The following is a 22628-nucleotide window of genomic DNA, read 5'->3' as shown; positions in this document are numbered from 1 at the left end:
ACTCCCCCTCCCTTTCTTTTCTCAGACAGGGTCTTTTGTAGCTCAGGAGGGTCTTGAACTCTGGATCTTCCTGGTTCAGTGTTCCCAGTACCCAGCCTTGAGAGACATTTTTCAAACAATGTTTAACACTAGGTTTCAGAGTCTAAACTTCTGAACTTCTAAGACCATCAGAAGCCATATTACAACTATATATATATTTAAAAAAAAGCCACCACTGTGGGTGTGATTGGCAAACACATTCTTGCACATTTCTGCATTTTCTTAAACTTTACTTACATTGTGCTCTACCCTTAAAGTTTCCTTCTAATTATCTGCAAGCTGGTTAACTATCTCACTCTGTCTCTCAAAAATCCCCCCACGGACAGGAAAAGTTAAGTAAGGGCTGGAGGGACATTTCTGGGGTTGTCTTGTTTTGTCCCTAAAAGACACCCAATGCCCCTGGACCCCTTGGGGCAGGCAGAGCAAAAGCTCTTCAGAATAGCTTGGCTGCCTGGAAGCCACTGTAGGTCTCTTTTTCTGTGCTGTCTAGCAGGGTCACCGGTTTTATCTGAGGAAACTCAACTCTTAACTTTAGTTGGGCCACCAGCAGCCCCTTGCCCAGCACCTTCCTGGACCCCATGGCCAGGGCTCCCAGCTCACCTGACCACATTGTGGTGCTGGAATTCTCCTGGTGCCTCAGCCCTGCCACCTAGAGGATGGTGGAGAGCTGCATGCCCTCCTCACTGGTCTGCACTCACAAGTGCTTCAGATTCATGAAGAGGCAGCCTTTCTTCAAGTCGCGGGCCTTGAACACCTTCCCTTAGGCGCCTTAGTGGATCTCCTTCAGGCACTCATACTGCTGATCAGAGCGACTTAAGCTGTCCATCTCCATGCTGGCTGCAGGCTGCAGGCATGACACAGTGGAACCGGGCGCAGCTGCAGTGAATCTCCACCTAGCCAAGTTGCTGCACCTTGCTGGTGCTGCAGGAGAGCGCCAATCCCTCCTCTTCCCCCTCCTCAGCGATTACAAAGTCTGCCCACAATTTCTGCACCTAGGAGGAGGAGACTGGAGGACAAGGAGAAAGTGTGATCAGACTGCCCAGGAGACTTCCACCGGGTTCCACCAGCTCCCCTCCTCCTCCCCTCTACTCGGGTTCCACCAGCTCCCCTCCTCCTCCCCTCTACTCGCCTTGGCTTCCTAATCCGGCCAGGTTTCTTGGAGAAAAATCAAGTTACTTTTCCCCCCAGTAGGGCTCATGCAGTCTTAGGGAGGAAAAGGTTGCTGGGGCCCCTCGGGGATGAGTGCAGTGCAGGAAGAGAGGGTGCTTGCCCAGCAGCCCAGAGTGTGCGGGGGGGGGGGGGGGGGGGGAGGCGCCGGGTAGGTCAATGTCATGGCTCAATATTTATACCTATATTGTTGTTCTCTGCTGCCCTCCCTTACTCCGGGCCTCAAGCTGGCATAGGACCCTGGTGTCCTGATGTCCCCGATTCCGTGCTCCCTTACCTGCGGTCCATGAGTGTCTGCCTGCCCCTGCACATGTTCGCCCCTTGGAGCAGGTAACTAACTACTGCTGCAGCACTCTCTGAGCAGGGGGTGGGCACTGCAGCAGAGGGCAGAGGGTGGAAGGATGGAGGAGGGCGCCACCCGCGGGGCAGCTGGACCTGTGAGCCTCATGGCCCTAGAACCACCCTGAGGCAAGTGTGCAAATTAAAGTCTTTTTGGAGCAAGTGAGCAAGGCCAGGCCTGGCCTGGCCCTGGCTATTCTCCACAGTGATAGGTTCCTAACTGGGAGGACCTAGGGCAGGGGAAAGTTAAATGAAAATTTCAGGTTCTCACTGCAAACACTCTAGTGGGGGAATCTCGCGACTGAAAATAAGTGGCATGAAAGGGATCCAGTAGGATCCAGTGTCGGGGGTCTGCAGGGTTTCAAAAACAAAGGTCCCCCAGAGTTGGGGTGTTGACAGGGTGACACAGGGGGGCATATCAGTCTGATGAGGACAGGTGAAAGCAAAATAGAGCAACAGTACTTATGGGGCTTCCATGGGGTGGTAGGTAACAACATTTTCCTACAGGCCAAAACCGGACCTTATCAGGAGTGGGGTGTGGGGGAAGAGGGTTGGCAGGATGCAGTGCAGAAAAGAAAATACTAATCTGTCCAAGCGCTTTTCACTTTCAGCTTGAGCTACAGTTGTTTTGTTTTCTCTCCCTTCCTTTCTGCCTCACAAAGCCCTGTCTTTTCTGTTTGGACAGAGGCTATGGTTTGGGAATGGCCAAGCACACTTAAGGATCTATTTGAAGGGGCCGGCCGGGGTCACAATTATTAGGTGGTTAGAAACTGTTGAGGGCTCACCAAGGTATTTCTGGAGAGCTATAAAGATTCAATTTCAGTATTAAAAATTACTGGAAATAACAGACACGTGCACACATAAAGAAGAGTGCTTAATTTAAGTGCTTTAAAGGGGACTTTGAAATTTGAACCTTTGTAAGAATGTCTCTTTAAACCTGAGAAAAAAATGGATGCAGCTACTTTAGGTGAGAATGAGAATTTTGGTGAAGGGGAGGAAAGGTCTTCAAGACTTGCTGCAAGGAGTAAAAGAAAATAGATGTCTTTGAAAATAATTTGATGTTTTCCCAAATCTATATGTGTAGATCTCAAAACTTTTAAACATCTTAAAGCAAGAGAGAGAAAAAAGTACAGGAGGGGCAATTTCGGTACTTTGTAGAAAAAAATCAACAAAATTCTGCTTAAATTGGAAATATTGCTTGTAAGAGTTTTTTTTTATATTAGACCATGTTACTAATTTCACCATAGGTTTTTTTTTTCCTTTTTAAAATTAATTCTGTATTATGCAGGTAGAAAAAGTAGAAATCCTGTCATTTACAGTGAAATGCATGGAATCTGTGATGTAAGACAGACCAGCATGATGAAAATCACATTATCTCTGTTACCTGAAGGTTGAAACAAATGTTGGCCCAAATATAAAAATTGATTACTAGAGGTAAGGTTGGTTTTTATGATGGGAGGTTAGATTTGATCATTCATTATTACGTGCACATTCAAGAATACCACCCTGACACACATTAATACTCATGTATTAATGTATTTTGTTCATGTTAACAAAAGTAATGTTAAAATAGGTTTTCTAAGTCTCCATGCTTTTTAATTTTAAAATTTTTGTGGTGATTGAATAATGAGTGATAGTTCTATAGAAATAATATCCAAGTACTTTTCTGTTCATATCCTTATTATTGGGATCAAGGACTAGTCTCAACTTCTGTATCGCTTCCATAGACATTATTAATCTGATATATGATTGCCAGTCAGTTACTTAATAGACAAAGGCTTCACTTACTCCATCTCTTATTTTAAGGACAAAAATATCACTCTAATTTCAGAACTATAAGCAAGAGCAATAAGACAACAGGACACAAAGAAATCGTCTATGTGTTTACATTTTTTCTATTAATAGCAATGTACTAATTTTGTAAATAAAACATTATTATATCCTGAAAAAAAATTAATTCTGTTGCAATATGAAGCAAGGTTAAAGGAATAAAAGTTGCTATAGAAAACTGCAAACAGTTTGTTACTACAGATGCATTGTAGTAATTTATTAAATAATAAAACAGAGTAATGATATGCCTTTAAACTTAACTTAGAAAACACATTTTGTGTTTGAGAGCATCTTCTAAAATAAAACCCAGTTTCTGAGCAAATTTTATTTATGGTTTCATATATATCACATACACAAAGCAAATTATTAGATTTTATACTTATAAAAGCATCACTACCAATCAGTAGGCTCTTAGTCGAAGATACAAGTGAGAGCCTCCCCCATTTTATGACTGTTCACACTTAGCAATGCTCTTTAAAACAATTTATTTGCTCGTAATTAATATGCTTATCTTATCTAAAAATAATAGTCAATAAATAGCTGCAGGAACAAGCACTTGGTGTCATGCATTCATTTAATTAAATAATTTATTCAAAAAATAGTAAGTGGCAAATAGTTTATAACACAAGAGTGTTTATTCTATACTGTGTAGTATTTTTAATTATAGTGTTAGAAAACAACTGTTACCAAGCAGATGAGATATATCATGGTTTAGATTAAAAATCACTTGGACAATGTCAAAAACAACCCCCAAAACAATGAAGCAGACTGTACCAGATTTGACCTCTCTTGGTGTCCTTTCTCATCTTCTGCTACAGCTTATGTTTTATGTTAATTTAGTATTGTGTACTTTCCCTGGTTATGGTTCACATTACATACCAGATGATTAAAAATTCAGACCCAAAGAAGAGTTACAATGGCTTGCATTAAAATAATAAACTAGGGGTTGGGGATTTAGATCAGTGGTAGAGTGCTTGCCTAGCAAGTGCAAGGCCCTGGGTTCCTTCCTCAGCTCTGGAAAAAACAAAAACATAAACAAAACAAAACAATAATAATAAATTATAAGGTTGTTTTTGTTTATGGATAATTTCCTCTGTTGGCAGCAGGCTATTATAACAAAATTTGTGCAAAGTTTACAAACTGAACCAAAGTCTGAATCTTTTGTTGAATTTTCTTCACCTGAAAACACAGCATTCAAGACTCATGGCTGGACCCAGTGATTTTATACTTATACTGTCAGTCATATTCCACATTTGAAAATCAAAATCATCTTTGTGAATTTCTTAGAATATGACTTTATCTCTAAACTGGGAGTTTAGTGTTACATAAAGGATATGTGTCATGTGGGAGGAATTTTACGTCAAATTGTGTAACTTTTTGTTTTCCCTTGAATAAAAATTGAAACTTATGAAGTTCTAATGTTAAAAAACAAAAAAACAGTGAATGAATTCTTTGCATACTTCTATGACTGTGAAAGACTGGGGAAATTCCTAGGAACTGGAGTGTGAAGTGAGACTAAGTACAAGGTCTATTGGCACAGAAATCAAATATTGAAACAGCTTAGAAGACAGATCAGGACAAAATATATTGAGTCCAGACTGATGCTGGAAGTCAATGAATAATCCACAGAACATTGCCTCAGTAAGAAAGGAGCAGGGAGGAGAGGTACTTGGGCAGGTCTTGAAGTTAGCCTTTGCTAAAAATGACTAAAAAATAAAATTTTCACAGTCGGTGCATTCATACAGGAAAGGAGGAGATGACTCAGTCACTAAAGGTCCTGAGAGGCCACACTGAGCTGGCATTCATGAACTCTCCATTATTTAGTAAGAACAACTGGACTTGATTAAGATGCTTACATGACCTTTACACCCAGCACTTCCCTCTCTGCTACTATCTGTCATGGTGGAGGATCTTCTCAGGGTTGTCTCTTCTGAGCTGTCAGGACACTGGCAGGCTTTTCCTGTCACCTGTTATGGTCTCAACAAAGTCTCCCCTCACCAGCCAGAAAATCTCTTCTTGACATTTGAGCCTCATTGTGAGGTAGCAAGAGAATGGAAACAATCTACACCATTACAGATGAGGCCTTTGGAAGGCAATGTGGGTTAGATAATGTCATCAGAGTAATTCTTACCTTTTACAAAAGCCTTCTAAACAAATGGTTCCCTAGGATAGTTTCCTAACCAGAGAGCATGATAGCATGTGGCTTATGTATTTGCAATATGATGTGTGGGAGACAGGCTGCTGATTTTAGATAGTCTTAAGTAGACCATGCTGGTCTTGTACACAATCCACTAACATGGTCAAGGTTGACTTTGGATCCCAATAGCCACCCTAAATATTTGAGTATCAATAATTAAGAACCACTTCTTCATTTCTAAAATTAGTAAGTGCTTCAAGTCTAAAATAGTTTACCTTTACCTTCTCTTAAGTTAGTATGTAAATAATGATATCATTGTGTAACAATGATTTAATTTTTCCCACCAAGAAAAAGAATGTTGCTTTCTTTTTCTTGGACCTAAATGGTTAAATGGAACCAATGATGGAAATCTTCTGTCAAAGTCCCCTCTCTAAAGAAACTGCTCCTGATTCCTGACTAAGGAACAGAGTGTGGTGTGTGTTTCTGGTTGAGGCCTCTTATCAAGTTAAGGAACTAAACTAGATTTCCTTTTTAGAAACCCATAAATGGGTGCCATCTTGTATCAAAAGTTTCTTCTGAGTTTGATGAGAACAACGTTTTGGGTTTTTTTCACAGAGATATTGTCAAGACTGAAGCTTCTGTGTGCAAGGCAGAGATCTGCTGTACCTTTCCCAACTCAGTCCATGACTCAGTTTATGTTCAAATAATTTATGACCTTATTAGTAATGCAAGGTAGATGAATACCTCCTGTGTTCTCCTCATGGGAATAGTCTAGACCAGAGTGAGATTATGTCTCTCTTTCTGTCTCTCTCTGTGTCCCTTAATTATGTTTCTGTGTGCCTCTGTCTCTTTGTTTCTCTTTCTCTGTCGATCTCTGTCTCTCTGTCTCTGTCTCACTCTCATTCTCTGTCTCTGTGTCTGTCTCTGTTTCTGTCTTTGTCTCTGTCTCTGTCTCTCTCTCCTGGTGTTTTTGATACAGTGTTTCTGTGTTTATTCCTAGCTGGTCTCTACCTCACTCCATACACCAGGCTGTCCTTCGGAGATTCAGGTAAAATCATGCACCACAAATGCCTACTGCCTGATTTTAAGAAATCATATATACCTTAAAGTATAGTGGAAGTTCATTGTAACAGTGACTGGAGCCATTGTTCATTTAATCTACATAGGGAGATTAGAATTTAAGTTATTTGGGCTCTCCAGAGTTAAAAGAGATTATCTTGTGCTTCCTTCTTTTCTGAGTTCTTTCTTCCTTTCCTCTATCACTCCCATGTTCCCTCTCTCCTGCCATACTTTCTTCCTTCTTTCCTACCTACCTTCCTTACATCCTTCCTTCCTTTCATCCACGTTTATTAATTCTCTTCTTCATTTGCTCTTGTCTCTTTTTATATCTCTGTTTATTTCATTATTTCTGTCTCTATTTAAATTTGTTAAAGTTTTTGAGACTGCTTCAAACAGTATGGCTCACATTGGCATGCATCTCATAATAAAACTATGCCTAAGATTTCCAATTGGTAGAATTATATATATGGAACAAATTGACTCATAAGATTTTTCTCTTTGGATCACTACTTGGCTTTCATTTTCATAGTAATATTTATGTCTCCAGGCTTAAAAATTATTGAAAAAAATTACTTTTCTTGCTATCCTCTCCACTTCTGTCTAATTTGTGGTTGAAGTTATTTATTACTTTCTCAATCTTCTTCAAAAGTTAAGGCCAGAATTATGAAGGAGTCTAAAGCATTCACAGATGGGAGGAAAACAGGAGAAATCAACATGACATAGGAAGGGCTTAGATGCAGACTCAGGACAAAAGAGATGGTGAGTGGACCATTGAGTGGGGTGAGAAGAGGTTGACTAAAAGTGTCATGCCAGTCTGTACTTTCTGGTGTGGACCACATTGCTATGACTGTAAGCAGTTGACCTCTGGAGAAAGTGAGTGAAGCATGTACACACATATGTTTACTTTTATATTTTTTCCTGCTTTTCTTTTAAATCCATAATAATTTTGAAAGAAGAAAAAAGAAAATCCTGACAAGGGTGAACAAAATGAAAAAGCATTACTATAGAAATCATTCAAAGTCCTTAGTGATCAGAGAAGTGCAAATCAAAATGACCCTGAGATTCCAGGTTACATCCATCTGACATGCTAAGATCTAAACCTAAACTGACAGTACATGTTGGCAAGGATGTGGAGAAAAGGGGACATTCCTCCATTGCTGGGGGGGTTGGAAACTTGTAAAAACCACTCAGGAAATCAATTTGGAGGTTCCTCAGAAAATTGAAAATATATCTGCCTGAAGATCCAGGTTTACCACTCTTGGGTATAAACCCAAAAGATGCCCCACCATACCAAGGGGCTACATATTCCACTATGTTCATAGAAGCCTTGTTTGTGATACCCTGATGCTGGAGAAAACCCCAGATGACCCAGAACAGAAGAATGGATATAGAAAATAATGGTTCATTTACCCAATGGAATACTACTAAGCTAAGAAGCAAAAGGACATCCTGAGATTTGCATGTACATGGGTCGAACTACTCGGACCATGAGGTAACTCGGACCCAAAAGAACACATATGCTGAGGGGCAGGGTGACCCTGTGGCAGGACCAGCAGACACAATTAACCTGGATCCCACAGACCTCTCAGACCCTGAACCACCAACCAGGCAGCATTCATCAGCGTTTATGAGGCCCCAAACACATATACAGCAAAGGACTACCAGGTCTAAGTTCAGTCAGAGAAGATCCACCTAACCCTTAAAAGACTGGAGGCCCAAGGGAGGGTAGGGCTAGTGTGGTGACAGTTGTGGATGGTGTGGGAACATCCAGGTGGAGACGGGGTCTGGATGGAGGTATGGGGTGGGGAAGAGTCAGATAGTAGACCGGGAGGAGGATAAAATCTTGAGTGTAAAAAGATGATTAAAAAAATAGAAATAATTCAATTTACTCTGCAGAAACCAACTTTTGGAGAGAAGACACCAAGCAATGAACTGTCAGAAAGTTGTTTGAACAGAGTGGAAGCCGAAGACATAAGGAAGCATACTAAGTTTACAAGGGATGACATCAATTCATTAGTCAGTAATGCTTCATGACAATGTTCTTTTAAGGGGTGTGGGGTTGTGCATACAAGTTGAGGTCAGAGGTCACTACTGGGAATCTGCCTCAAACACAGTAACATTGTAATTTTGAAGAATAGATCTCTCACTGATCAGGGACCTCAGCAATTGGCTACACTCCCCAGTGTACTCAGGGATTTGCCTAGGTGTCCCCCCACTGCTGTTATTACAGGTGCATGACTCCATGAGAAGCTTTAGATAGGGGTGATAGGACTCTGAACTCAGGCCTCAAGCTTTTGTATAATATTATGTACTGCCATGTATTATTACATAGGCTGTTATAGCATCTATTATGTGCACATTGCAACATTGTCCCAAATGCAAACAATGCATTTCATAGAATTCTCTCTGTTCATCATCTCCTGTCATGCTGCATCCTTTATACTGACCATTTCTCAGAATATTCCCAGTAAACCTTTGATATCATCTTAATTTAAGTTTAGATTCAGCGTGATTAGAGAAAATGTGTGGCATTTGTCCTTTTGATTTTAGTTCATTTCATCTCTTTCACTGTCTTCCATTCCCTCCATTCTTCAGCAGATGACATAAGTGCATTCTGAATAACATTTCCCATTTCCCAATGTTTTGGTCTAGTAATGTGTTTCCAGGCAGATTCTATAATGTGGCTTTTGTGTACAGTGCTGCAGTGCACATCCTTGTATGCAGGCACCTCTACTGACATCAATCTTCCAGCTAAATGCTTAAATGTAGGATTACAGCAGAGAATGCAGTTCTATTTCAGGACTTTGAGCATCCTCTAAAACAACGTTTTCTTCAGGGGCTTTGCTAGTTTCCAGTCTTAGTGAATAGTGCTCCTTTCCTCACATCCTCCACACCATTTGTTGTTTGTTCCCTTAATTGTGCACATGCTGTCTGGAATGAGATTGCATGTTGGTGTGGTTTTCTTTAAATTTTCATTCCTTTTAAATTTTCATTCCTTTTATGCCTGAAAATATTTAATGTGGTTCATTATTTATTCACCATTTCACTCCTTTTTGGAATCATCTGTTCATCTCATTTACTGTGAATACCTGTATTACTAGAATTCTACCCAGAAACCTGTGTCCTTACCTACATCTTGGTGTGGCTTCTCTTAGGAATTTCTACCTATTATAATAAGATCTTTAATTAATAGTGATATGACTTTAGTCCAGTGTCACATCTTGGAATCTGATTTCTGTTCACATATATGAGGACCCACATGGCCAGGCACCATTTGATAAGGGTATCTAGTCTTCAATGTAAGTTTGACTTCCTTACTAGAACTCACATGCCTTTTCTCTGTCAGGACAACTCATTCTGGGTGAAAAGGTCATGGGTGCTTGGTTGAAGTCACATACTGTAAAGAGGACTTCTGACCTAGTCATAACTAAAGTTTTCTTGTAGTACCTGTCAACAGGAAACATTTTCCAAAGTTTTACTGAGTTCAGATTTGTAAAAATTCATCCACTAGGCTTCAAGCTCCAGAAGTTTGAACCAGCCTTGCTGACTAATTTGAACTGACCTTACTTTTCTTCTTACCTCACCAAGAGCACTTCCCTAATGAAAGTAGAGTTTGCAGGGATCCACACATTCATTTTCTCTTTCCATCTTGTTTCTTTATACTTGCTCACTGCTTCAAAGTCTCAGGTATTATGTTGAATAAAATAGAGAGAATGTATACCCTGGTCCTGTTTCTTATTTTATACAGACTTTTTCTCTCTCCCATTACTATAATGTTGACTATGTTTGTTGAATAGAAGATTTATTCAGGTGAGGCATGTTTCTCTTATTCCTAGTTTCTTCAGGAATTTTATCATGAGGTGATGATGGACATGTCCAATGCATTTTCTGCAGGTACTGAAATGACAATTCAACTATTAATTTTTGAGACTATTTTTGTGCTGAGTTACATTTATTTGATTTACATCCTTTGTGTTATCCTTGCATAACTATATCACATTTTCATTGTGTGTATAGAATTTTATTTTTAAATTTATTCATTCTTTGAGATAGGGTCTCTCTATCAAGCCCTGCCTGTTTTGGGACTCATGGGACCATATTGGCCTCAATCTCACAGATATCTGCCTGCAAGTGCTGCCATTCAAGTGCAGAGATTAAAGTATTCTTATGCTACTACACCAGGTGTTTCTTTCTTTCTTTGTTTTTTTGAGACAGGGTTTCTCTGTATAACTCTGGCTGTCCTGGAGCTCACTTTGTAGACCAGGATTACCTTGAACTGAATGCAGAAATCCCCTTGCATCTGCCTCCTGAGTGCTGAGATTACAGGCATGCACCACCATGCCCAGCACAACACCATGCTTTTAAATTTGTTCTGGAATTCAATTTTCAATGCTTGTTAAGCTTATATAACTTTCAGGAATATTCAGGTATTGCAGTTGTTGTGAACTGCGTTGATGGTGTTGTACTGTTATCTAGTTTATATGAGGGGGGAAGCAACAGTGATTTTGTGGAATCTGATAGTGTTTCTTCCATTTCTGACTCATACAAACATTTGCTCTCCTTGAAAGATCTGTGGCAAAATATGATTTTGTATCTGTTTTGTTTTGGGCTTGTATTGCTTGGAAGACATCATCATGGCTTATCATTCTGTGTGTATTTGAGGTTTGTGAGTATTAAATGGTATGGGAAGGACTTGAACTGGTGTAATGCAAAGGGACATTGCAAAGAATCTCCATAAATACTACCCAAAATTAGTACTTGCCAGCATGCCTCATTCAAGAAGGATTAGAAGGTCCAAAAATAAACTCAAAACTAGAAAGGGGATATTTTGATTCTTTTTATAGTGAGTAATTGTTCTGTAATCTGAAGAGTCCCATTACCTTTTACAGAGAAGAAAGGTAACAGAAGTAATTGAAGCACGTGGGTATTTAAAATCTATACTCAATTTGGTTAGGGAGGGGAGCTGGGAAACTGATGGGATAACAATCAATAAAGCTATGGTCAGGAGGCCATTTAGGTGTGAATTTATATTTCTGAGTGACTTTTGTCCTCTTAACAGAACACTGGCTGACACTTGCCTAAATATTCCTAACAACTGACATTTCTCAACCACAGGGCATTTAAGCTGATTTCTCTGCAGAGTTGGATTTGAATTGGAGAGCATGCACCTATGTACCTGTTGCCCCTGGCAGCAGGGGTTCTAATAATGTGAGTGGGAGGTCACTTTCTTAGCCTGACAGCAAAATGAAGATTTTTGAGCTCCGGAGATATGAAAACGTATGGACCTTTAAATGACCTGAAAGAGCAGAATGGTAGCAATGGTAACCAAGGACGGTGTTTGCAGAGGTGCCTTTTATGAAGGTAAGCTTTCCAACTAGCTATTTACTGATAAATGGGCTTTAACATGTTCTTAAATCTGAAGATTTTTAGACAGGGTAAGGCAATATTTTTTACATGAAGCATCCATTGCGATATTAAATGTCATGTAATTCATTTTGTAAGATTTAACAAGTAAGCTGTGTTTATTGTAGTCAGTACAGTAATCAGTAGTAAATTAAGTGTACTGGTTCATGTTTTTATAAATGATTTTAACAGCGTGAGGAGCCAAGCACATACATAGATATTTAACTGAAAAATAGAAAGTGGTTGCTCCTGTTTCTTCATTCATACACTGTAATACATAAACACAGAGTTATTTTGACAACAAGCCCCCTCAAACATAAAACATTCTACCTGCACATCTTCAGCAACTGTCTAAACCGCAAAACTAAACAGAAATATGACAGCAGGTCCCTACTCTTAGATCAACCTGCTGCCAAGGCTTCGAAGGAGATTCAGCATGAGCCTAGTGAATCACAGTTGGTGCATCTTAAGGACATCATTGTAAAAGATTTCAAAGTAAAAGTGAAGTGCTTAAAACATGGAAATATTGTTTCCCCAAGGAAGAAAACCTACCTCATTTCTCTAAGGAAAAAACAAGATTAAAGGTAATTCTAATTTTAATAACAGTATATGTCATTTGAGTGCAAAGATGCATGTGTGCGCCCACATCTGCAGTGCTTAGGAATGTCTAGACTACAGGATCTCAGCTCTGTACATGTCCTGCATCTTCTTCACACCCTCAGTTCCTTCTATAGCCTTCTCATTGATCATTAAAGCTCTAAGGTATATAAATTAGACTATGAATACAATAAACCAGAAATTAGCAAGCTGTTTACACAAATGACAATTCTTAAAGTAATAATAATAATAATAATAGGAATGATGCTAAAAGTTTTTTTTAAAGATACAGTGAAATGAAACAAACTAGTATGTGTAATATGCAAATAAGACATTTTAAACCAAAACTTAATTAACCAGAAATGCTATATTACACGAGTACCTCAGTCTAATAAACGGGAAGAGCAGTGGTTCCCATAATTCCAATAAGTAAATCATGTGATTTTAAAACAGCATGTGGTTATATTGAAAAGCCTTACATTATGGGATAACTTGATCCACTGACTCTTCTTCTGCCTCTGGTGTTGTCAATGAAATATTTCAGAATTCTGTGTAGGATTACATTTTAAAGTGTTCTTTATAAATGTTCACTTTCTTGAATCCATATACTTTTTCCAATTAGTCAACCTCAACTTATTCTGTTAAGTTAGTTGTTTCTTCTGATACTATCTGGAGCCTCACATTCCACATGACAAGCTGAAGACAATTCCCTGATACTTGTCTGGCTACTATTCTATTCTGTCAGCTGCTGTTTGCATCATAGTTAATATCAGCTGGTAAACTGTATAGAAATACTGATGGGTGGTTTTATGCCATTTCCATATAGCAGGATATTACTAGTAAGAACTCCTTTAGGTCCTGTGCTCTGAGCATTCATGGGTATTTGGTTTAATCAATAGTGCCAGTCATGAGTCTTGTCAGAATTTATATCCAGTGAGAAAGTGGTAGGTTGTGCTCACACCATCATACCACTGTCTCACCTGGGAGCATGTCTTGCCAGGCTGACAATCATTGTATATCTCAGGGTTCAGAGTTGGGTAAGAATGTTGATGACTTTCTCCCATGTTAGCATGTAAGCCATATTCTAATAACATGAATACTAACAGGAAGGGATTACAGATTAGCACAAAATTGATTTGTCCATGTCCTAAGACACAAGCATACAATGTCTTGAGTGAAAGGAATTTACCATTAAGATTTATGTGGTAACCAGCTCCACAGCAATAAACTATTCTGGTGGTATGGAAAAAATATGGATAAATATATAAATATTGATTCAAAAGAAGGATAACATATGCCTAGCACTGCACTTTTTAGTAGACTGTTTTGTGTGGCATAGAACCTGCACTCTGTTATAGAGTAACAACATTGACGTACACACACACAGACACACACACACATACATAGACACACACACATGTGTGTGTGTGTATATATATGTATAATAAATATTAAATATTATTTATAAATCATATTATAAATATATTTTAAGCATATAATTTATATTATATTACATAAATATTTATTTCATTATGTGATGATTATAAATATATAAAATATATGTTTAATACATACAAATATACATAAATATGTTACCATTTCCATACACCTGAGTGTGAAGCCATCTACTATAGTATGGTTCTATTTTGAAGTAGAGGTACAGAATATAATCTGAGGGTTCACAGGCTTCTTGGTTAGGTAAGACTGTTGATCACTTTTTTCCCCAGCAGATTTCAGAGTATGTAGTCTGCAGGGTTTTGATATTTCAATAACATGAATATTATATAAAAAAGAAAGCTAAGTAAAAGATACCAGACTCTAAAGATTACATAGAGCATGACATTCAGTAGGGCATGCACATAGTTATGTTAAAATATTTATGTAAAAGCCCTCTCCATACTCTGACACAATTAGATATGATTCACTAATCAGTACAGTATGAGAACTCCCAGATCTCAGCTACTTCAGGCATCTCTAGAAAACGCCTCAAAATAAATGCCTTATTTTCATCTCTCCAATTCTACATAATTCCCCCTTCGTCTGCATTTTCTTTTCCACATTTAAAAAGCTAACACACTATTATATTTCACTGATTTTTGCTTATAGTATAATACTACTTCCCTTATAGCTATTGGTCATTGCTAATATGTATTGGTGTTGTTAAATTTTTTCTGTAGAATAAGATTCAGGACATGAACCAAATCCTTGGTCCAGTTTTTGTTTTCCTGCAATAACAAGCTGGGCTGCAATTCTCACATAAAATCTTCCAGAAACCTGGCCAACATAACCATATTTTGGTCATTAGTGGTGACATTTTCCATTCTGTCCAGGTCAGTCGTCACAGCATAGAAACTGGCTGGACGTGTATTAACCTCTTCTGGATAGTTTCAGTACTGCAAGGGGATCTATCACACTTTATCTAGATGTGTTGTGTATTGCCTAGTGTCTTATTCTGGAGTCTGGGTATTTCATGTGTATTTGCATGGGGATCCAAAGGATCTCTTCTGGACACGTTTGTCATTGGAAGGTGATTGGTAGCCACCTTTTAATATTTTGAGTACCAAAAGGCAACCTATCCCACTCTCTGGAAAAGGCACTTTGACTTCAGGTAAATTTGGGTGAGGTACTGAGCAGGAAGGTAAGAGCTGTCCTGTGAGACATCAGAAGTCCCTTCCCTAGATGTTGTATTGTAACCTGGAGAGCCCTGGCATTTTCTGTGATGTTACTAATGTGGTGACTCCAACTGCTCTTGGAGCATTCATTAACTACCTTTGTGGTTCACCCTTAGACATGCTGACAAAACTGAGCAGGCCTCTTGGAGGAGAGAACAATGAACATACAGAGACCAGAAAGAGGCAGCCACAAGATGGCCTTTGGTCTTAGTGTTAAAGAGCAAGAATTAATGGTCCAGGGGAAGTCACTGTGAATCCTGGGCATGAAAGAGTGAGCTTCCTAGAGAAGATGGGCTTGAGCTTGGACTTCCAGTAATGGGAATCAGGAGCTTGGAGCTTCTGGGAAGCATTTGTGTGACAGAGAGCAGGAATTGTCAAGGCTGCAGCTGCTCTGCAAGAGCTCCTTAATTTCATTCTGACTGTCAGAAGAGGGCATCAGGAGGCAGATTCCTCCTCCTTGCTCCTAGGGCTACACCACAAGCTGACTTTGATCTTAAGACGCTCTCTGGATGACTTTGTTACTGGATGGCAATCTGTCTTATCCCATCTTCTGGATACTATGGGTACTGAGGATCTAGCACCCTCTTCTGGATAAATTTGATATTACATGGAGGACTTTCATCCTTTTCTGCCTGCTTTGAGTATAGGAAATAAATCTAACCCATTCTTCTAGTCACTGAAGCTACTCCATGACACAGGCCCCAAGGATCATGTGAATTCAGGCTATGTCCTGGACTACCCTCATGCACTGGCTGCCACAGTCTGCCTCCTGTATACTGAGACCTTCTGGTGCTTATTAAACTAAGTATCCTGATGCCAGGACAACACAGGTTGGGGTTCCTTAGTAAGGGATCAAGGGCTTCAAGACCTCCCTCATGGGCCTGGAAGGAAAGACTACCCTTCTAAAAAGTTTCAGGAAGTCTGTGCACAGGTCCTGGCCCATATCAACCCTGTTACCACTTTTTTTTTTAATGTATCTTCAGAACACAGATTCTCAGTTGTAGGTTCTTATTGCTACACAGCTAACCAGAGCAAAAAAAAAAAATCAGTATTTGCTGGGAGGGGACTCAATATCAGGATGGCTCTATATAATCCTCACGGGATTTCAATGTGCCACCAAGGTGAACATATAGACAAAGAGCAGTGCTGACTAAGGTGGGGTTCCCTGTGCATGGAGACAGCATCACCTTGCAACAGGCCCCACTGTAGACTCCAGATTCCAAGGATGCATAGACCCATGGGGGACACAAGTACATACACACACACAGACACACACACACACACAGAGACACACACACAGGCACACACACACAATTGGTCCTCTATGAGGAGTCCATGTCTGTAGGCTTTTGCTACACTGCATCCTTGGTGTATTTCTTTAAGGTCCATGGATGTCTGAGCAAAAATCAAGAAAAGAATATACCCCTGGACATATTTCAAGTTCTGAGACATTTACTACTTTCATCTTAGACACAGGCAATCACAGCTTGGTGGTGCTAAGCACTAGGGAATCCAGGACTTACTTGCATCACATCAGATACTAGCTGACATTGCCCTCCAAGCACAGCATGGCTGGCTAGCTTATGCCATCCAGAGCCAGTGGGATTGCAGTATGTGCTGAGGTACCTGACTAGCCACAGGAGTTGGGAACGATATCCTATCTTGAGAACAGCTGCCCTGATTTAAGGCCAAGAAGTGGGAGGGAGTGGGTAGGGGAGCAGGGCGGAGGGTGGGAGGTTATAGGGAACTTTAGGGATAGCATTTTAAATGTAAATGAAGAAAATATCTAATAAAATAAAATAAAATAAAATAAAGAAGAGGAAACTTCTCAAGGAGTAGCTAAAAAGCTCTAGAAGGTACAGGACCAAAAGTTTTACCAGTCCCTTTGAATTGTGTCAAACCATAGGAAAGAATTCATAGCCAAAGCTTGTCAATAAACAGTGAATGATTTATGAATAGATGGGAAACTTCATGGTGCATGCAGAATTCAGAGTTCTGGTCTCAGGAAGTAAAGAATTTTTCTTGAATGGAAACACTACAAAACTCTCAGTAGAGTTCAGGAAAAGGTGGATGGGCCTCATTCTTACTTTGGGCCTATTGTACCCAAATACAGGGAGGGATTCATGCCTATACTATTTGATTGGAATGCCTGCTGCATTGCTCTCCAGGCTCAGAGATAATCAGCTACCCAAACTATAACTATTACTTTTTCATTACCTATTTTCTCCAGTTCTCCATAAAGGTTATTCATCTGACTACCTGAGAGACAGAGTGGGCTTCTGACTACCCCACCATCCCCCCAGACACCTTGGACCAATGTCATAGTGATATTGCATAGCTCAAGATGGTAGACAAAGACAACACAATCAATTTGGAAAGGCTTTACATGATTTTTCCACTATTTTACTGGAGAGTTTAGGTAGCATTTTAGCATGCATTCAGCACACGGAGGTCAAGAAGGCAGAAGGAACAAATGTCAATGCCAAAGAGAGCCCCTCCTGAAATTATGGATCCATTAAAATTGAGGTTTCACTGGACCTGAGGCCTTTTCATCTCCTATCCATCCAATTGACTCTTAGGTATCTTATGAATACAGGATCATATTCCAATCTCCAACAGACTCAGGCCTAGAAAAGGAACTCAAAAATGTAGAAACTGGAGAAGTGAGAGCTAATGGGACTGCCAAGAAGCAATCCAATGTCCCTGTTGGCCTTTGTTCACAGATGCCTATTTTGTCTGGTTGTTTTGGAGATAGAGAGAATGTGGGATTTTAGCTTTTTAAGAAGGGATATAAACTTTACAATTTGATGTTGCCCCTGTCCCTGACTTCTTCTCTTGCCAAGTACAAGGGAGTTTTCATTGCAAAAAAAAAAAATGGGGTTGTAAATCAGAGATTTCATGAAAACCCTATGCTCACTTTAATGAAACAATGTCTCCTCTCAAGGCAGTTGCACACTAACACATATACTCCAACTTGTGTAAAGGTGAAGGTGCAGGAGTAGGTTTCTGTCCTCTGGGAAACAGAGACACCTGGGTAAATCGACTGTTTGTTACATGAATGGACTCCAGTAGTAGATTTATATTGGAGAAGAATCTCCCTCCTATAAGGATCCTAATGAAGATGAGCTAGCCATGCCATGGCACTAACAAACTCTCCCCATTCAAAGCACTGGACTTGTAGTGAACCAGAGAGAAATCTCTAGCTTTGGAAGGAGAAGTTGCCAAGAGGTATCCCCAGGGGCAAAAGAGAGACTCCAGGAAAGGGAATCTCAGAAACTGGTCAAGATGGGGCAAGCTGGTAATCCGGTAGGCCATGGAAGTTCCAGGTGACATCATCAGTAGTCACTTCCCTGGACAATCTCTTGTATCCAAGAGAACCCTAGAATCTTCTGTGATGTCGCCAGTTTGTGGTAACCAGGGCAGCTTGTGGGGTATTCCTTCAGATCCTCATGGGTTCCATAGCAGGCATGTTGTCCATGCTCCTCAGGATATTTCAGAGAGAGAATAGAATACACACAGACACCAGACCAAGGCAGAAGGAGGCCGGCCGCCCATCATGGTGGGAAAGGGCAAGAAACAACTGGTCATGGAGAAGGCACAGTGAGTCCTGGGCAAGGTTTGGGGAGCTACCTGGAGGATGTGGGCTTCAGCTGGTCCTTCCAGGAATAGGGATTGTGATCTGGATCCTTCAGATTCCTCAATGGTAGAACCAGAGTCAAGAGTGTCTGATGATTAGTTTTACAGACAGCCTGGTATTGACAAGCCTGCAGGGGCTTTGCTGAGAGATCTTAATTTCCCACTGAATGGCAAATTATGCAAAGACCAAGCTCTGTGAGAATAGAAAAGTGTTGTTCTCAGGATAGAGTGTTCATGTACTTCATCTTTTTTTTTTTAAAGATCTACTTATTTATTATATGTAAGTACACTGTAGCTGTCTTCAGACACTCCAGAAGAGGGAGTCAGATCTTGTTACAGATGGTTGTGAGCCACCATGTGGTTGCTGAGATTTGAACTCCGGACCTTCAGAAGAGCCCATGTACTTCATCTTAATATAGTTTCCTCTAAGATACATGAGCATGTGATGCCAAGAACAGAGAGGGCTATTCCCCTGCCTATGAATCAAGGTCTCAGACAGTTTGGTATTGAACTCACATGATGTGGACTGATTCACAGTCTGGTTTCCTGTAGCAGTGTACGAGCTCTCATCATGCATTTGAAGAAGACGAGAAAAGCGTTGGCTAGTATGCTGAGAGGTACGGCTTTGGTTGTCAGATATGAGCTAACAATGCCCTCCATTTATTCTTGCCTGGCCCAGCTTATGCATTTCAGGGCTAGGGCGATTACAATAGGAAGTCAGGCATATGTTTAGTGATGGTGGTTGTGAACAGGGACCTAGCTGAGGAGCCCAGCTTCAAGACAGCTATGATGCACTATCAGGGATTCTCAGTGTCTCTAGATTTTCCTCTTCCTCAGGCTTCTGTGTGGGACAAAGCATGGTTTCCCTTTCCCTGCCCTATTATCTCTACAAGGTTACTAGTGTTTTTCTACCTACAGGGTCTGCTGGGGCGGCATCACCCCAAGCCCCCACCATCAATGATCAGGAGAAGAGACACGAGAGGTTGGAGGAGCTCAAAAGAGAGCTCCAGAACGTAAAAAATGCCAGAGACGAACTTCAGGGAATCCTGGCCAACTACACTAACAAGGATTTAAATGACAGGTAGTCATTATGCCCAGTTCTTTGCTGACTATCTTGGGCCATCCCTGTTAAGCCCAGATTCCCTCATACCGCAGGTGGCTACAACTCCAGCCTGTCTGCATACCCAAATCAATTTTGCTGATTGGATTTTCGATGCAGAACTTCAAGTTCAGATAGGAGTGAGATGGGGGTCACAGGCACTTTTGATTCCTCCAAAAGTAATTCAGAGCCTGTGGCATGAATCACAGTCTGGGGATGAAGGTAGTAATGCGTGAGCTCCCCTCCTGCCATTTAAGAAGCTTACACAGGTTTTGGTTGGTGGGAGTTGCTAGGTAATGTTTGTTTATAGCCAATCCTTTCCATAATTGACCAAGTGGTAATTTGGGTCCAATTGGTCCTGTCAACAGCTGGAGGGGCCTGTCCCACATACTGCCTCTCAGTATGACTGGATTGGCTGCAGTTCATAATGGCTTTTCTCAAATTTTGTTCATTATAATCTCAGATAAACCGAAATCAACTTATTTATTTGGCATTCTGATTGACTGTGTGTGTGTGTGTGTATCTGTGTCTCTGTGTGTGTTTGTGTGTGTGTGTAAAAGACAGAGCTAGAAAGAGACAGAGAATGAGAGAGATACTGGGTGGAAGTGAGCTTGTGTGTGCATTTGTGGATGTGTGTGTTCCTGTGTGTGTGTGTTCCTGTGTGTGCAGCTTAAGATCTAGAGAGTCTGTATCATGTGATATATCCTGAGGTTGTGCCTGACTCCATTTCCAGGCAATAATAGTGAAGAAGCCAGGGAGGTTCATTTTTAGTAGCACAGCACTTAACCTCTGTGCTCACTGTGGATGCACATTGGAATCTCCTGGTAGGTTATAGAGGCTTTTCCCTGTAGATATGATTATGTCCTTTGGGAATTGATGTAGCAATAGAGCCAAGGATTGTCAATTCCGTGTCTAAAACCAGGAGGAGAATCATACAGATTTAACGTGGACCCAGGCCTGTGACACAGATTCCTGGAAAGTTCTGGGAGAACTAGTCTATTCTTTCAAACCCCTACAGGGAGCTGAGGCAGATCAGCACCCTGCCTTTACTTCCCTGGGCTTACTGGCCCAAGCTGAAGAGTAATAAGTTTAATAAGCACCAAGTGGAACCGGTAACAAGGAGCTAGGTCAAGTGGCATATATGGGGTGGGGTAGTGCATGATTCAGCTTGAATTGAAATGATCCTTGTATTCTTAGTTCATGGGACATTTTGTTCCTTGTCCATGCCCTCCCACAGGATCAACTTTGAGACATTCATGCTTGAGATGCAACATGACCAGGTGATGACTGACCTGAAGAGAATGCCCCAGGACATCAGTGAGGCCTTGTCCAAGTGCAAGCAGTTGACTAAAGAAAATCAGTTCTACTGGTGAGTGACTAACAGGGTCATGACCCAAGACATAGGCACAGGACATGTCTGCCAATCCTTGTCCTTGAACTAAAGTGACGACTCAGGTTCTATACTGTTAGTCTCTAATCAATAAGCCTGCATCCTTCAAACAAGGCACTAAAATTTTAACATCTTGGATAATTTTGACCAAGTGTGAAGAGACTGGGAGCCCCTCAAGCCACTGTCCTTTCCAACTAAGTATCCTCAAGATCGAAAAGGTGTCCACCATGATGGAGATATCAATAAGCCTTGGTCCTCTTGGGCTCTGAACATAGATTTATAGATGGGGTTTCCAGGAGAGACATAGAAAGATTCTGTGATGCTTGCGTCTCTTCACTCCTAGAGAATTTTGCCCCAGGTGGGTTTTTTTATACCACAGACTTATAAGCACATATAGACCCCATGTTCTTTTCTGAGAGATACATGAGTCCCTGTTGGTGTCAGGGATTTCAAAAGTACCTTGGGTCTTCTGGAAAGTGGCAGTCCTCTGGATTTGATCTCCCTCTATGGCCAATCTGGATACTTGTTTGGGGCTGCCTGGTGATCAGGGCTAATGATGAAGGAATGGTCTTTGGAGGAATGGGAGGAAGGTGGATGCTTCCTGGTTTCACCATGTTTTGTTTGTGGCTCAGCTTCAGGAACTGCCACCTCCTGATTGAATCTAACCTCATCCAGCACAAAGTCAGGATGTTGAGGAAGGAGAACAGACAGCTGCTAAGGGAGCAGATTGCATTGGAAGAATGCAACATAGAAACAAAAATACTATGTAAGCAAGGCAGCCAGAAGATCAAAGACCACTATACTAAGCAGCAGCAGGTAGGATGAATGAAGCATCAGGGGCAGAATTCCCTAATGTGTGATCATAAACACAGTTAAGCCTATGTAACCATCCTGCACCTTATCCAGGCTCTCTCCTATTTCTCATCCAGTTTTACACTTCTGTGATAATTTCCAAGACTTTCTGTGGACTTACCCTCTTTTGAAGAAATTGGATTTCTGCCATGCCCTCTCCTCCCCATCCTAGTCGGCCACCTCTAGCTTGCCACTCTAGGCAGAGGAGATGCTGGACCCCTGAAGGCAACCCCTTGAGGCTCTATGGTATGGAGAGGTGCCTCAGGATGCCACTTCCTGAATTATCTAGGAACCAGGTCCTCTGTTCTGCTCTATGGCAACTCATCCTGAGGGGCTTGGGCCTGCCCTCTCCTAGGACAGAAGGGCAGGCTCCAATTTTATTTTGTATGTGTGTGTGTGTGTGTGTGT

The 22628-nt window shown here is 40.9% G+C and overlaps 2 long non-coding RNA genes across 3 annotated transcripts in view; one reads left to right on the top strand and one right to left on the bottom strand.

Moving 5' to 3' along the window:
- The window catches only part of LOC115488378, a 39367-nt gene that overhangs the window by 691 nt on the left and 16048 nt on the right, over positions 1-22628 (bottom strand). Inside the window, exons 1-2 of one of the 2 annotated variants that reach the window (XR_003951235.1) lie at positions 1484-2015; positions 640-1045 (exon numbers count right to left, since the gene is read on the bottom strand). This is a non-coding gene — a long non-coding RNA (uncharacterized LOC115488378). Of the gene's footprint in view, positions 1-639; positions 1046-1483; positions 2016-22628 lie in introns of those variants that run through there. The other variant, XR_003951236.1, reaches the window with a different exon arrangement.
- On the top strand, positions 1022-21347 carry Gm3141. Its single transcript, XR_874547.2, has 8 exons — positions 1022-1190; positions 1434-1536; positions 2834-2979; positions 6513-6560; positions 8468-8587; positions 11687-11932; positions 19798-19960; positions 21216-21347. It is a non-coding gene; the product is annotated as a predicted gene 3141 (long non-coding RNA).

This window comes from Mus musculus, chromosome 14, assembly GCF_000001635.26.
Source record: "Mus musculus strain C57BL/6J chromosome 14, GRCm38.p6 C57BL/6J".
NCBI classification, from domain to species: domain Eukaryota; kingdom Metazoa; phylum Chordata; class Mammalia; order Rodentia; family Muridae; genus Mus; species Mus musculus.
Note: the sequence above shows the minus strand (reverse complement) of the source record. Positions and strands in the feature narration are given on the sequence as shown.